Source organism: Artemia sp. Qi Xiang Cuo, chromosome 12 (genome assembly GCF_049724085.1).
Source record: "Artemia sp. Qi Xiang Cuo chromosome 12, ASM4972408v1, whole genome shotgun sequence".
Classification (NCBI taxonomy): Eukaryota; Metazoa; Arthropoda; class Branchiopoda; order Anostraca; family Artemiidae; genus Artemia; species Artemia sp. Qi Xiang Cuo.
The window spans coordinates 56239824-56254334 of record NC_142805.1 but is presented as its reverse complement, the minus strand read 5'-3'; positions in this window follow the sequence as shown (position 1 = coordinate 56254334).

Genomic DNA, 14511 nt, shown 5'->3' with positions numbered 1-14511 from the left:
ACAATGGATTCAGTGATTATTTTTTTCGTTTTTACTTTTTAAACTTTTTGCTTCTTTGATTTTAATACAGCCCTTTCTGACTGCTCAAAAATTCAAAAAAAAAAAAAAAAATCAAGAGTCCAGTCTCTACATAGCCTAAGTCAGTTCTTTAATTCAGCTATTCTAATTTTTCATAGTACAAATCGATACTTCAGTCTTTTTCTCATTTGACTTCTTCTTCCTTTTACGAGCGATAAAACAGATGGACATTAGAAAGATAGATTACCAAAGGTCTATTTCCTTGGTCACTTCTACCATTCCTCATATAACTCATTCAAGTTCTAATCTTCCCCTTCAACTACGCTTACAATCTCTATCAAAGGGTTTCGGTCATAAAATCACTAAATTTGAATAGAAAGTACGTTCCAGCAAAAATTATTGCCAATTTGTGTTCGATTCAGTACACGATTGGGAGGGAACTGTCCTTGGCGTATAAATACATTCCTGAGCAACGCCGGCATTCTGAGAAAAATGTTTAATGTCCGTAAAGAGTAAGTGCCGCAATGAAGTTTTAAGGTGTCTTGCGACTCGGGAAATTATCTATTTCAATCGCTATTGAGAAGCAAGTTTTAAGTGGTTTCGACAGCATAAAAACAACGGTTTTAAAAAATTGAGAAAGAGTTCATTAAAAAGAAGGTTCTACAGTCCTTTCTAATAATAAAAAATATTGCGTTACAGCAAAGTGGAGTTTTCTGCTATATTGCACCAAACAATAATTTCGGCCAAAATCGCGCCAACATCCCTTCGAGAAGATAAGTTGGTTTGTCTCGAGATATTGTCAATGTCCATTTTGCTCTTAGATCCAAACGAAGTCTTGTGCTGTCTTGTCATGAGATATTCTCCAGTTATATCTTCAATTTCTTGTAGGATATGGGCTTTAAGCGGTTTCAATGGCACTCTAACAAATAGTTCTGAACTTTTTTACAATTAGAGACCGTTTCATAGGTTGAAACAAAGTTGGACGTTGGAAAAGTAACGTTTCTACTGAGTTTCTGTAAATCACCACTCTGCATAAAAAAGTTTATATCTTAGATTAAATTCTGAAAATTAATTTCAGTACTAAACAATTACAAGGGTCTGGATTAGGTGGTGAAACAAAGCATAATAAGCGAGAAAACACCCAGAGAAAAGAATAAGCTCACAAAATGCTATAGAACGGAAGAAGAGAAAGAAAGGATCCCATAATAAAAAAAAGCCTGATAAAATTAGCCATGCATAATGTAAAAAAGGAATAAATAAATATTTTGTGTAGCCAACAATTAACCTACTTAGGTGAAAAGCAAAACTATTTTACATTGTATCGTCGAATTTCTAGCGTTGGAAACTTGGAACCAAAAGCGTTACTGGCCAAGATTTTTGGGAGGAAGGTCAATAGATTTAACCGATTGGCTGGTCATTTTTACCTACCTATTTGAATGGAATTGCTATTAAAACTCCTTCATTTTCTTAATTAACTGAGGTCCATTCTTTTCGGTATATTTTAGGCTACGTCATTTATCTACGTAGAAAAAAAATGAACACGCAAATTAGGGGGCTTTAGTCCACTATTTTAGCGACTTTGACTGACCGAAAACATTGGGAAGCGTATCCCTTCTCTTACCATGTAATAGCCCGGGTTTGGACTCTCTAGATCCTTGCTTGAGCCAAATTTTGCTTTGACAGTCGTATTCGGCATCCTCCGATAATAATATTTTTTACTACTTGGTCATATTCTGACAATAATGTTTATAAAAAAGAAAGTGTTTTTGCAAACACAACTAAATCGCGACATAAATGCATAGAATGATCAAAAATTATCCTGAAAGAGAGTAGATCTTGCCCCTCTCTTGTAGCATCCAAACAGGGTTATCACCCCTAGAGATTTATCTTTATTTCTAGTGATCTTTTACATTACCTAAATAAAAAATCACAATTTTCACATAAATCACTAGTTTATTGAAGAAAATAACTAAATCAATCAGAAAATCACTAAAATCTAGTGATTTTTGGTCACCAGGTGGCAACCCTGCATTCAAATGATTGCTGCCACGTAGGGATAAAATATAGTTCACTTAATAATGTGTAAGAGCAACCTTAAAGTAGCGAAGCAAAAAAATCAAACAGTTCGTGGTAACAAACTGTAAGTAAGGAGTGACCCGGCTCAATAGTAACCGAAACTCTAAAAAACGGAAATATGATAACAATAGACATATCAAAAGAATCAGATTTTTATGCAGATTTCAAATATATAACTTTCATCAAGTTTAGTCTAACAAATAAAAAATTACGCGTCTTAGTCTTAACCATTAAAGGCTACGAGCCTGAGAAAATTTGCCTGATTTTCGAAAAAAGCAAAAAACAACCCTTAAAAGTCATGGAATCTTAATGAAAATCACACCATCTGATTTAGCGCATCAGAGAACCCTACTGTAGAGGTTTCAAGCTCCTACCTGGAAAATATGTAGAATTTTGTATTTTTTGCTGGAAGAAAGATCACGGATGCGTGTTTATTTGTTGTTTTTTTCCCCATGGGGTGACCGCATTGACCCAGTGGTCCTAGAATATTGTGGGAGAACTCATTCGTAAGGAAATTAAAAGTTTTAGTGCCCTTTTTCAGTGACCAAAAAAATAGAGGTCAACTAGGCCCCCTCCAACGCTCATTTTTTTTCTCAAAGTCACCCGATCAAAATTTTGAGATAGCCATTTTGTTCAGCATGGTCGAAGATATATAATAACTATGTCTTTGAGGATGACTGGGTCCCCCAAATTCCCTGGGGGAAGGGCTGCAAGTTATGGACTTTGCCCAATGCTTACATATAGGCTAGTATTGGTTATTGGGAAGTATACAAACGTTTTCAGGGGGGATTTTTTTCTGGTAGTGGGCGAGGGGGCGGGGGTTACGTGGGAGGATCTTTCCATGGGGGAAGGGATATTTCTATGAAGGGGGCGCCGGATTTCCCAGCATTATTCAAAAAAAGGATCAGAAATTAAATAAAACAAAAGAAGTTTTTCAACTGAAAGTAAGGAGCAGCATCAAACATTAAAACGAACAGAAATTATTACGTATATGATTGGGTTTGCCCTCTAGTCAATACCTCGCTTTTTACGCTAAAGTGTTTTTAGCACTTTCATAAGAGCTTTTTATTCTAATTAACTGCCTTTATGATTAAGGGGTAATTTTAAAGAATTGGATCAAAATTCGAACTTTAGGGTAAAGAGCGAGGACTAAGGGGCGAACCCCTTAATAAACGTATTAAAAATATATGAATATAGAATTTCGTTACGTAAGTTAATTCGTAAGCTACGTATATTTATTACTAATAAAAACGTTCGTAAATAAAATTTAACAACTTTCGAGAAAGCCATTTAACCAAAAAAATCAAATTAATATGCAGATTTCGTTTTAACTATTCATGTACGGTGAGCCAAAATCGAAATCTGCATTAATTTAAAAACGTTCAGAAATTAAATAAAAAAAACAAGTTTTTTAAACTTAAATTAAGGAACGACATTAAAACTTAAAACGAACAGAAATGATTCCGTATATGAAAGGGGCTGTCCCCTCCTCAACGCCTCGCTCTTTACGCTGAAAGTAGTAACCGTACAATTCGTTGAAAATATACATTCAAATATACGCCTGAGGCATGGGTATGTGTGTATATTTTAAACGAATTGGGGTTACCAGGGTCATTTGCCTATTACAATGAACTCTACATGGGTTGGTAGACATGTTTTTCTATTATGACACCCATTTTTGGAGGACAACCAGAGAGTGAGAGCGACGGTCACACCAACTACTTGATTAGTAGTTGGATTCGGATATAAGGGGTAATTCTCATTGTTTTTCATATTATTAAGAGAATTGAATTCAATGAGGATAGTTTATTTGAGAGGATATTAGTGGAGAAAAAATGAGTGGTGCATTTACACTATTGGAGATTAATGATGGAACCGACAGCAGCAACAGCAAAGATATACGAGTACCTAATGTAGCTGTGGAAATAACCGCTGGGTGTAGACTATGTCTTGAATGGGACACTATGTATGCGAGATATGTGATATTATTAAGCAAGTTTAAACAGGAGGAGCAGCAGGGCTTTGATGGACAAGTGAATATTCTCCATCTAAATAAACTTCGGTCAGCATTAGATGTCTTATAGAAATATATTGATGAGTACAAAATGCATCGCTGAATACTATTATTGTAATTATGTTCAATAAAATTGTTCCTAAATCGATGGTATTTTTTTTTCTATCTATAGTAGACTAGCGTATATTTTCTATAGTAGAAAGAAGAAATTCGGTTTAGTCTAATGTTGGTTGTGAGACAGTTAGGACTCTAAAAATGGATAGATTCGAGAAAGATCGAATCATGAGGAATTTAGTTCATATGGACAAACATTTGATTCTAGATGATGAATTTCTAGAGTTGTCTATTCAAAGGAAGATATTTTCTCAAAGAATGCTTGTTGACATAATGAAAACATATTCTCCATCATTAGACTATTGTCTGAAGCTTCTACATCGTGGTCCAATTGCATTTACACAATTTATTGATATATTGATCACGACACGACAAAATGATATTGTGGATATGCTTTTAAACATTAGTTTATAAATTTAGGACTTTTTTTCATAAGAAAGATTGTACTCAAGGATGATTTACTCCTCTCTCTCTCTCAGACATTTTTTTTTTTTTGTTGCTAACTCAGTTTCATTGTGGCAGTGAGAGCGTTAGCACATGACAAAATGTTTCATACATGTCCGTTATGTATGTACACACAGGACAGCTGGTCATCATGTGAGAATTGCACAATGACTGAGGAGTATGATGAAAAGTTTACATTATGCAACCTATGTAAAGTGCATAGAGGATCTGCTATACAAATTCAAGGTTGTAATTTCTGTCTTGAAGAGTCGTGTGAGTCTCCTCCTAGAGTTCATCTCTGCTCCACTTGTCACTCTGATAAATGAAAGCCGTGGGAGAGTACATATCCCGGTATGATTGGAAAGAATTCTAACCGCGATGTTAGTCTAGTACTACGGAATTGGTATCGTCATGATTTTAGATTGTTCGGGGAGGATAAACGAGGTCATCGATTCGACTGTTGGAACAACAAAAGAATTAGGTTTTTACATCATCGTTGTGAAGACAACGAGTGTTATGATTATAAGCCCACTGATTTTTATTTGGATGTGACGGAATGTGATTCGACACTTGAGGACACTGTTTGTGAAATTGCTTCAAATAGGCAAATTGAAACATGTGAATTCTATAGAATGAATGAGAATAGTATCATTGACTATACAAAGAGATATGACAAGAGTAAAGTCACACTCTACTGTAGAAAATGTTACCCTGACATTGCACTACATCAGGATCAGTACACTGTGAATTCAGATAATCTACCCGCACTAGTTGTTGTCGACAAATACCTACTAGTGGATGAAATCTAAAGAGTAGAAAAGTCTTTTTTATCATGTATATAATTTTTTTTTATTAATAAAAAATTTCACATACATATTTATAAAATTTTATTATTAGGTCACTAAAATCAAAATTAAAAAAACTTGTAAGTATATTCTCCACTATAAAGTCGTTCAATCGATGTAAGTCAACGTAGATGTCGAGAAACTGCTTGTAGGTGTAGCCACGACATCTGAACATGAAAAAGAGTAGTGCATGAAACCCACATGTCTTAGTCGTTAAATCCTGTACTCTTCGTAGATTTTGAATAATGGTTTTCCCACTGCTTTCAATAAAGTTGCTGATGTATGGTGCGTAGAATTTATACGATAGGCCAAGAGGGTCAAAAAATTCAATATTCTTCGCTGTTTGAAAGATACTTAGCCAATGACCGGTCTTCAAAGTCGACGGACTACTATTAACAATGATCAGGGTATTGTTAACACTTGGAATTTTTTCAATGAAGTCCGAAGGTATGCAATAGGACTTGTACCTGGACATGTATGGATCCGTACTAAATACGTTGATTATTTGGTTTGTGTTCATGGTGCTAGGTCTAGTAGAACACTACCGTCAGGTGTGATTTCCCAATAGGTTTCAAATTGACTCAGTAATATTAGCGTGATACTCTCAATCAGAGCATTGGCAAATGTACACTCTAAACGTACATTCCCTGTTCGTACTATGGTCATATCCTGTGTGCCTGACAAATCCAAAACAATAACCCCATGATTTTTTGAAAACATTGAATCGGTTATTCCATTTTCAAATAGTTGAGAGTCATGATCTAGGGATTGCATGGTCAACTCGTAGAGAGTTCTATAGTATTTTTTGTCAAATGATAGAGTGTACAATGGAATACCATTCAATTTGCACACAAGGCTAGATCGACCAAAAAAATTAAAATCGTGGGGGGATGCCGTCCAGGATCCAACGGCACTGCTACTCTCTACAAAGGCCGAAGCCAATTTTGATGGGATATCTTCATTGATAAATGATGAATCAGTATAGGTACGAGAGCCGGTGGCAATGTGACGTTGATTGGTGATAGTATGGGGGACAAGAAGTTTAGTGTTGTTGCCATTGGCTCTTAGATTTTCCACTGCCACTGCAACATAGCTCATAACGATTCTTTTTTGAACATTGAGAAGCTCCGATGTGATGACAACATTTGGATGAGTTACTGTAGGAAGTCAAGTGTTTTTCTCAGAAGGAAATTTGATGGTGCGCTCTGTCGCTTTATATTACTCTTGACATTGAGGGGTAGCAATTGGGATATATTGAATATCTCATGATTTAATTTTCCAACTAGATGATACTCCTGGGTCACTGCAGTAGTCAACTCATCGTCAGTATCAACACCTGTTCGATATTCATAGCCCAACGATTTTCCTCTCATCTCCTTGTGCGCCTTCGGTGTCATCATCATAAATTGTACTTAGTTTACATAGTTGGATAAATTATTGCTAGTGCTCACCAATGTCCCATTAATAAATACATTAATTTGTTTGAATAGGTTGTGTAGAATACAGTTTTCATAGGAGAGAGACCATCGCCAGCATTCGGAGTTGTATTATCTGACTTTTTCTTCACCACAACATTTAAATCAATAAATGTTGACGACAAATCAATGAAATAGTCTTCATTGGAAAATATTTGAAAGTGTATATTTTCCGAGAGGGGTTGTTGGGGGTGAAATTGTTCATAGTAGCCATACTTGACGCTGACATCAACATTTTCAGCATTGAATAGATTCAATGAGGAACTGATTGATGGATATGAGTCCTTGTGGGGGAGATAAGTCATCTTAAGAGAAGAAATCCTTCTTTGATCTAACCCTCTTTTTCTTGTTCTTCTTCTTCTGCTGCTTATTGGACTTCGTTGTTCTATTCCTCAAAGTCATTGTTGATGTCCTTTGCTTCCTGCCTGGCTGGAGACTGATGAGTGAATGACGCGAACGCATCCTTTTCAATCACTACCCATTTTGTCGAGATTTTAATTGTTCACCAACATCTCTTGCTGAAGATCTAATATTTTCCTTAACACTCTCCTTGAAATTCTTTCCAGATCCCCAGTCCTGTAGTGTTGAGGCAGCGAAATTCGAAGCATAAGGTACAATATATATTCTGGCAAGGGTAGTACAGAACGAAATAGCCTAGCAAACCAGCTACCAAAACCACAGCCAGACATTGTAGTACGCCCCTTGTAGTAGTCCAATCCATTGCCTATTTGACGTGGACTCAAAGCACCAACATAACAGTCAATATCGGGACAGACAAATGGAGTTCTTCTATTGTTCATTGCTTAGGTTATTGTACCGTCGTTGTCGTTGACAATGGGTCGAAAATGACATGTAATCACTGCTAATCCCTTTGAAATTGCTATTGGATCACCTAATTCAGTTATTAGTGTTAACTGACAGAGTTCCAAATAGGAAGTGTTTACGGGAATATACTGAAGATGCTTTATATTGTAGTGGTGAACGTGTTCTTGATTGGTTTTTCGTTCAAGAACTCGTAGGAGGGGAACATTTGAATTACCATCCCGAGATCTTTCCACAAATGAAGCGTAGAGAAATATACAAGTGTCAGTGGAGAAGCTGGGTGCATAGTCTGCAGAGATAACATGGTTACTACCACTGAAATTTTCTGTCTTAATAATACGGTTTTTAAAACCAAGAAACTCACGTAAATTTTCATTGAGGAAAATTCTTTCATTCTCAAATGGATTGGTAATATAAATTCTCCTTTGTTCCGTCGAGTAATTGAAAGTGAAACCACCTTTTTTTCGACTTGCAATTTTTTTGTTGATAACTCGACACAGTTCATGCATATAGTACACTGTCCATGTAGGGGATGTTAGCAATAGGGTACTGATTAGAGTCAAAAGTTGCCATTGCACCTTCATCACCGAATTCAAACGGTCTTATTTTTATTTCATATTTACGACCATTTCTCAGTATGTCGTAGGTATTTTTGAGAATACAGTAGAAAAGAGCCACTTAATACGCACCGTCAAATTTGACGGCGGGGGAGAGTTTTGTCCAAAAATCACTTGTCGTATTCAAGTCATTGTAGAGAGGATCGGAAACGTTGCACATGAATGTTACATAGAAATCATTGTGCATTGTCAATATCTTCAACACCGATCCAAGAATCAAAATCAGAGTTGTTTCCTAGCCACCGGACAAGTAACTGTTTCTTACCCCTGCGAGTACGTCTCTTTAATATCTTTTCAATTTGATAGATTTCACTAGCATTTTTAACTTTTTGTAATTCATAGTCATAAAACCCACCGAGAATCTCCTCATCTTTGGTATCACGCAGGCGATGGCTGTAGTGTCTAGGATTTTTGCCACTTTAAAAAGTTCGGTGGACCACAAGTAATTCCCCTTTTCAAAAACATTAGTTGTTCTATTAATTCGAACAGTATCACCAACATTGAATTTATTTTTCATTTTCTTGACAGCCGATTCATTGGAATACTGTTTAAGAAAGGTGTCAATTGTATCATGATCAGAATGATGAACTTCCATTGGCGTAGAGTTGGACAATGATCGATGAGGTCGTTGATTATAAATCAACATGATTTTACCAAGATCATGAATAAAAGCCGATGCATTTTTTAATGTACAGTATCTTGAAATTAAAAGTTGAGTAGTACTTATAAATCGTTCGGCCAATGCAGCCTTTATATAACTGTGACTAAGATAGAGCAGTGTACAATATTTTTCTATTACTTTTTCAACATGGGGATTAACAAATTCACTTCCACAATCCGTTTGAATTTTTTATACGTATCCTGTTGGAGAATACTTTCAATGGCCTGAGCAACTTCAACACCTCTCTTTGATCGCAATGGAATTGCATATGCATAACGACTATAAACACTGATTGCAAGTAGAATGTACTTGTACGGTGTATTGTGACGCCGTTGAAGCTCATCTAGAGTCAGGAGATCTGCTTGCATTATATGCAATGGGTAAAAGGCTTTAGTTTTTCGATATTGATTGGCACGAAGTCTATGATTTCTATGCAGAGTGTAGCTTGATTCATTCTGTAGATAGTCTTGTACATTTTTAGTGCGAACACCAGTGACTTTGGAAAGAGTTGTGGGGGAACTTAAACTCCCCACCTCACCAATATTTTCATAAACACCTTTCAGAACTTCAACCATTTTGAACGTAAACACATGTGTAACGTCCGCTACCCTGTTGTATAATACCTGTTGGTGGTGGTGGTGATGGTGGTGATAATTACTTGATACGTCTTCGTTTTTGTCTAGCTATCAGTGGTGTGCTAGTATTTTCCGAAATTGATTTAAAATCTTCTTCTTCAAGTTCATTTTTTAATGTTGTCAATGTTGTTGTTGATGATGATGACGATGATGCATGTTCATTTATTTTTTTTAGAATTTGTCTATTGCCAATAAGACTTTTGGGGAAGTTTAATGTATTTAGAAAGTTGTATAGATGAGTGTCAAATGATAATATTCATTTACGATTTGTAACCGTATCATAGATTAAATCAAGTAGATTATAGCTCTTGCCCTGAATTATAATCCCTGCCCCATTGCTCTCAACTTGAATGTGATCACTTTCCAAGAGATAGGCTAGGAGTCGTTTACTTTGTTCACGATATTAGTTGGGCATTAGATTTCCAATTTTGAATAAAATAGAATCCAAATACACCTTCTTCAATTGTGTTACAGAAGCAGACTGTTGAGGATATGATTCTTTTTTGTGATCAGTACAACTAAAATACAATAAGTAGGGCCTATTCAGGTCATTCGGTGATGCGCATCTTGAAGAAAAAGCAGTTTTTATCATCATTAAGAGTCTCTTTGTCAAACAACGCACTCAGACTGCCTCCAATATGCTCCACGGCTGGAAGGACGAGCCTTGTATGAGCCACGTTATATTATTTTGCAATTCTCTCTCTCTTTAGAGAAAACAGTCTACAAGACCTGCAATTATTGGCAGTAAAAGTGTGAAAAAGCTACCACCCGCCTGAAGAAGTCGTTTTCTTTTGAAATTCTTTCCTTTCTTTTTAGAGGCCAATGTACGTACAATGGAACGATGTTGCTTTGCCTGTTGCTTAACTACTTCTGGCACTTGAATCTTACCCTCAATCAAATTTAAACAAAGTTCGGATATTAGATTGTGGAAATCATTGTCAATACTGGGTTTGAGTATGGCTTTCCTATACGGAGGTTTTGAAGTGCTTAGAACTGAAAACTAATGTCTATTTTCATTTAGTTTCTTCAGTGTCATGATAGCAACTAATAGGTCTTTTTAGTGTTCACGGGGAGATATACTGTAATTTCATTGTCAAAAATATCTGTGACTACACGTAGATCCTCGGGTGTATTTTGATTAAGATCCAATAGGATGTAGCCATAGGGTTTATTGGGTGTCTGATTGTATGCTGAGAGCAAAAATTTGGGGGCTCCCGGGTAGATGTGTTCATTGAGAGTTAAGAGCAATCTAGAATCACAAACAACTCTGTAGATGATATAGTGGGTACAGTTCAAAGCAAGTGTTCGCATACATTTCCTCTGATGAAAGAGATTTTGTAGAACCAAAGTAACGGAAATCTGTTCATGATGAGAGCGAACAGTGAACAGTTGTAGCATTTCCTGGGATCATTGTTCAATAGATTCAGCCATATCGTCAATGATCAACCAAGAGTTTTGTTCAATAATGCTGAAAAAATCAAGTCCCTGTATGAATTGTATCTGCACCAACCCTATTGCTTTTATTTTATCATATTACTCCTTCCAAATACTATATCAATAGTAGATTTTTTTTCCGGCTTTTCCACAAACATTTTTTCACAATTTTTAATTATTTTAGTTAAGAGTGTTGTTTTGCCCGACATTGACGGTCCACACAGAAACGATCTGAATGGTGTTTTAAATTGATACATGTTCTCTTCAACAGTTCACCTGGACACCTAACTGTAGACTATGGCTGTCTAATGACTAAATAATTTCCCTACTACTACTACTCCGTTCAAGAATAATAATTATAATAACGAGAATAATAATAATAAAGAATAATATTTTCTTTTATTATATACATAAAAAAAGGAGACAATACTTAAAAAAAAAAAAAACTACATTGAAAAAGGCACATTAAACATGAATAAAAAAAATACACTTTTTTTTTAATTTATTTATAATAAAAAATACAACATTTACATAACCAATAGAAAAAAAAACACTTAAATAAATACACTTTTTTTTCTGTTTATTTATTTATAAAAAAAATACAACATGTATTGGACTAATGCACGCTTGAAATATCATACACTTTTACGTAAAGACCTTTAATTTGTGGGGTCCCCCCTCCCCCCGGGGAGCGGCCGCGGCGGCGGCCGGGGGCGGGCCGGGCAGCGCCGGGCGCCGGGGGGCCGCGCCCGGCGGGCCCGGGCGGGGGGGCTGTCTTTAAATACTTTATAATTATATGCCAAGCAAACACACACACACACACACACACACACACACACACACACACATTGAAAAATGATTGTGAGAGAAAAAAAAAGAATTAGAAAAAAAAAACCTAATTACCCAAAAAAAACCTCCCATCCAATTTATACTTTTTTTTTAGTGAATTTAAGTTAATTTTTTTATGCAGAGATTTGTTCTTTTAAATGTAAAATAAAAAATGGCTTTAAATAAAAAAAGTACCGTTTTTCAAAAATTAAAAACCAAAAAAATTAAAAATAAATTTTACGCAAATTCCTAACATTCTTTTTTCTAGAATATAAAAGTTTAGTTTTTAAATTTTAAATAGCGAATATCCATGACTTTCGACCTTGGCACTAAAATACTTTCCTCACATTTTCCTTACACAATCCTGTCAAAATTAATTCTTACAAAGTGTGTAGGTGCCCTTGTGCAAACTTCTTTAATATACGTGTTGTGCGTTTACTTATAATACATCGTCGGTACAGAAAACAAACGGTTGAATGTCAAATCACTACTTGGTCCAGATTTTAGAACTAACAAGTGATTTGGGGCCTGATGTTTCACTAGCTCCGGGTAGAGGGAATCATTCCAGTTGGTGCAGTCCATTCGTGAGCTAATGTACTCGCCATTTTCCAAATCATTCAATAGATTTTCAGTTTTGACTTTTAACAGGAGTGAATCAGTGTCCCCATAGTACAATTGAACTTGTCCCTCTATCGGCCACTGTACCCTACATACATTATAATAAAATGACAACACGAGTTTCTTGGATATTTCAGTTATTGAACTTCCGCCCGCAATATTTTTATTTAATACAATGTTTCTTTTCTTACGATGTAGGAGCACCATATTAGAGTCTATGATTGTGAACGATGTGAAGTTTGGATCCGCAATGATTCGAGAAAAATCTTTGGGGTTGGTTACAATGTCAAATCGACTTCTATTTCGTACGCTCTCGCACATTTTACCAAAAGCTGAGTTCAAAATGAGTTTACAGACTTCTTTTTCAACCTTTGTTTTCGCTTGTGAACGCTTAGTGACAAAGGTGTCAAAAAACGTTTTCATGTAAGGCTTTTGGTCAAATTGGAGGGCTCTCTGAATTTTTGTGACTTTGAAACCATTGGACACCATCCATTTCCATAGCACATGATGAACAACGATCTTCTGTTTTGGGTTGAGATCGGCAATTAGTTTTTGTTTTGAAGGTACCCAGTGCGTACTCCCATCCTCTACTAAAGATAAATTGTAGGGGCTCAGAGAGTCCCTACCCACCGGTCTATTTATACATGGAAAAATAAAGTGTTTTACCGAGTCATGGATTTCCATGGGTATTTCACCGTCAATTGAAAAAAACCACCCCCGTGCCCCGTTCTCCTCAACACTGGTAATGTTGGGGAAATTCGAAGCAAAGGGATTGTCAAGCCACTTATAATTGCCACATGGCAAACAGTAGTTAGAAAGTGCCGATGTTTAAAGATAGGTCATATCCAAAAAAACAGTGGTCGTCTTTGCATAAATTTGCTTTCAGCTTAGATCAGTTTTCAAAATCCAGTCCCCGTGTACGTCATACCCACCCCTAAGTTCTCGCTCAAAAAACAGATGCAGATACACAAAGGTACTCCGAACTAATTTTTATTTGCTTATTTTAATTATAAATTACATCACCAAATGGGGAGTGTAAAAATAATAACCTAAATCCAACCCAAATTCCCCATAGATTTTATCCGTATTTTTGCACACAATATCCAGAACAGTGATTACGTCACTGGCCAAGTAAAGTTTACAATAATCCCACCCATTTTTACATCCGCCCTTTGCCCAAACCCTCTTAGCAAATTCGTAATCGCTAGTGGTGCACTCAATCTCAGTAAGAGAATTGTAAAAAGCTTTAATGGGTGGTAGTGACACCTCATCTAGCCTCGAGCCAGAATTGTAATAATCATATGGATATATACCCTTACACGCTAATAAATCATACATTTCATCATCGGGAAAGTGCCGTTTGAGGAGGGGGAAGCTATCAAAATTATCACCTTTTTGTACATGAATAAATTGACTTAAAGATTTGGGGAAGAAGCTGAACTAGTCTAAAAAACAAATTTTATTCAGGCACGTGGTGCCCATTTCAACTGTTTTCCGTATGATTTCTAGTGGTAGTAGTTTATCAAAAGAGTTTGGTACAATATTCTATGAAAGATTACAATCTATTCCTGTATTATCTACAATTTATTCCTTGGCGATGTGGGCCGACACCAGACGAGCAAGCTTTAAGTCGTAATTGGAATTGTTTATAAAAACAGGTATGAAATATTGTTGTCTAACGTTTAAATTGCATGACTGGTGTGCTACCCCTCTAAAGTTACTCCCTCCCGATGTAATTTCCTACCACAAATAATCATGGTCGATCACCTTCCTCCTCCCCCCATTCCCAACACCATCATCAAATTCACCTTTGCAAACCCAACACATTTTACGATTTTTAATGGCCGCTATGTCGTCTGGTCATAGGACAAGAGGATAGTTTGTATAACGAAAGCGCGAAATTGCACCGT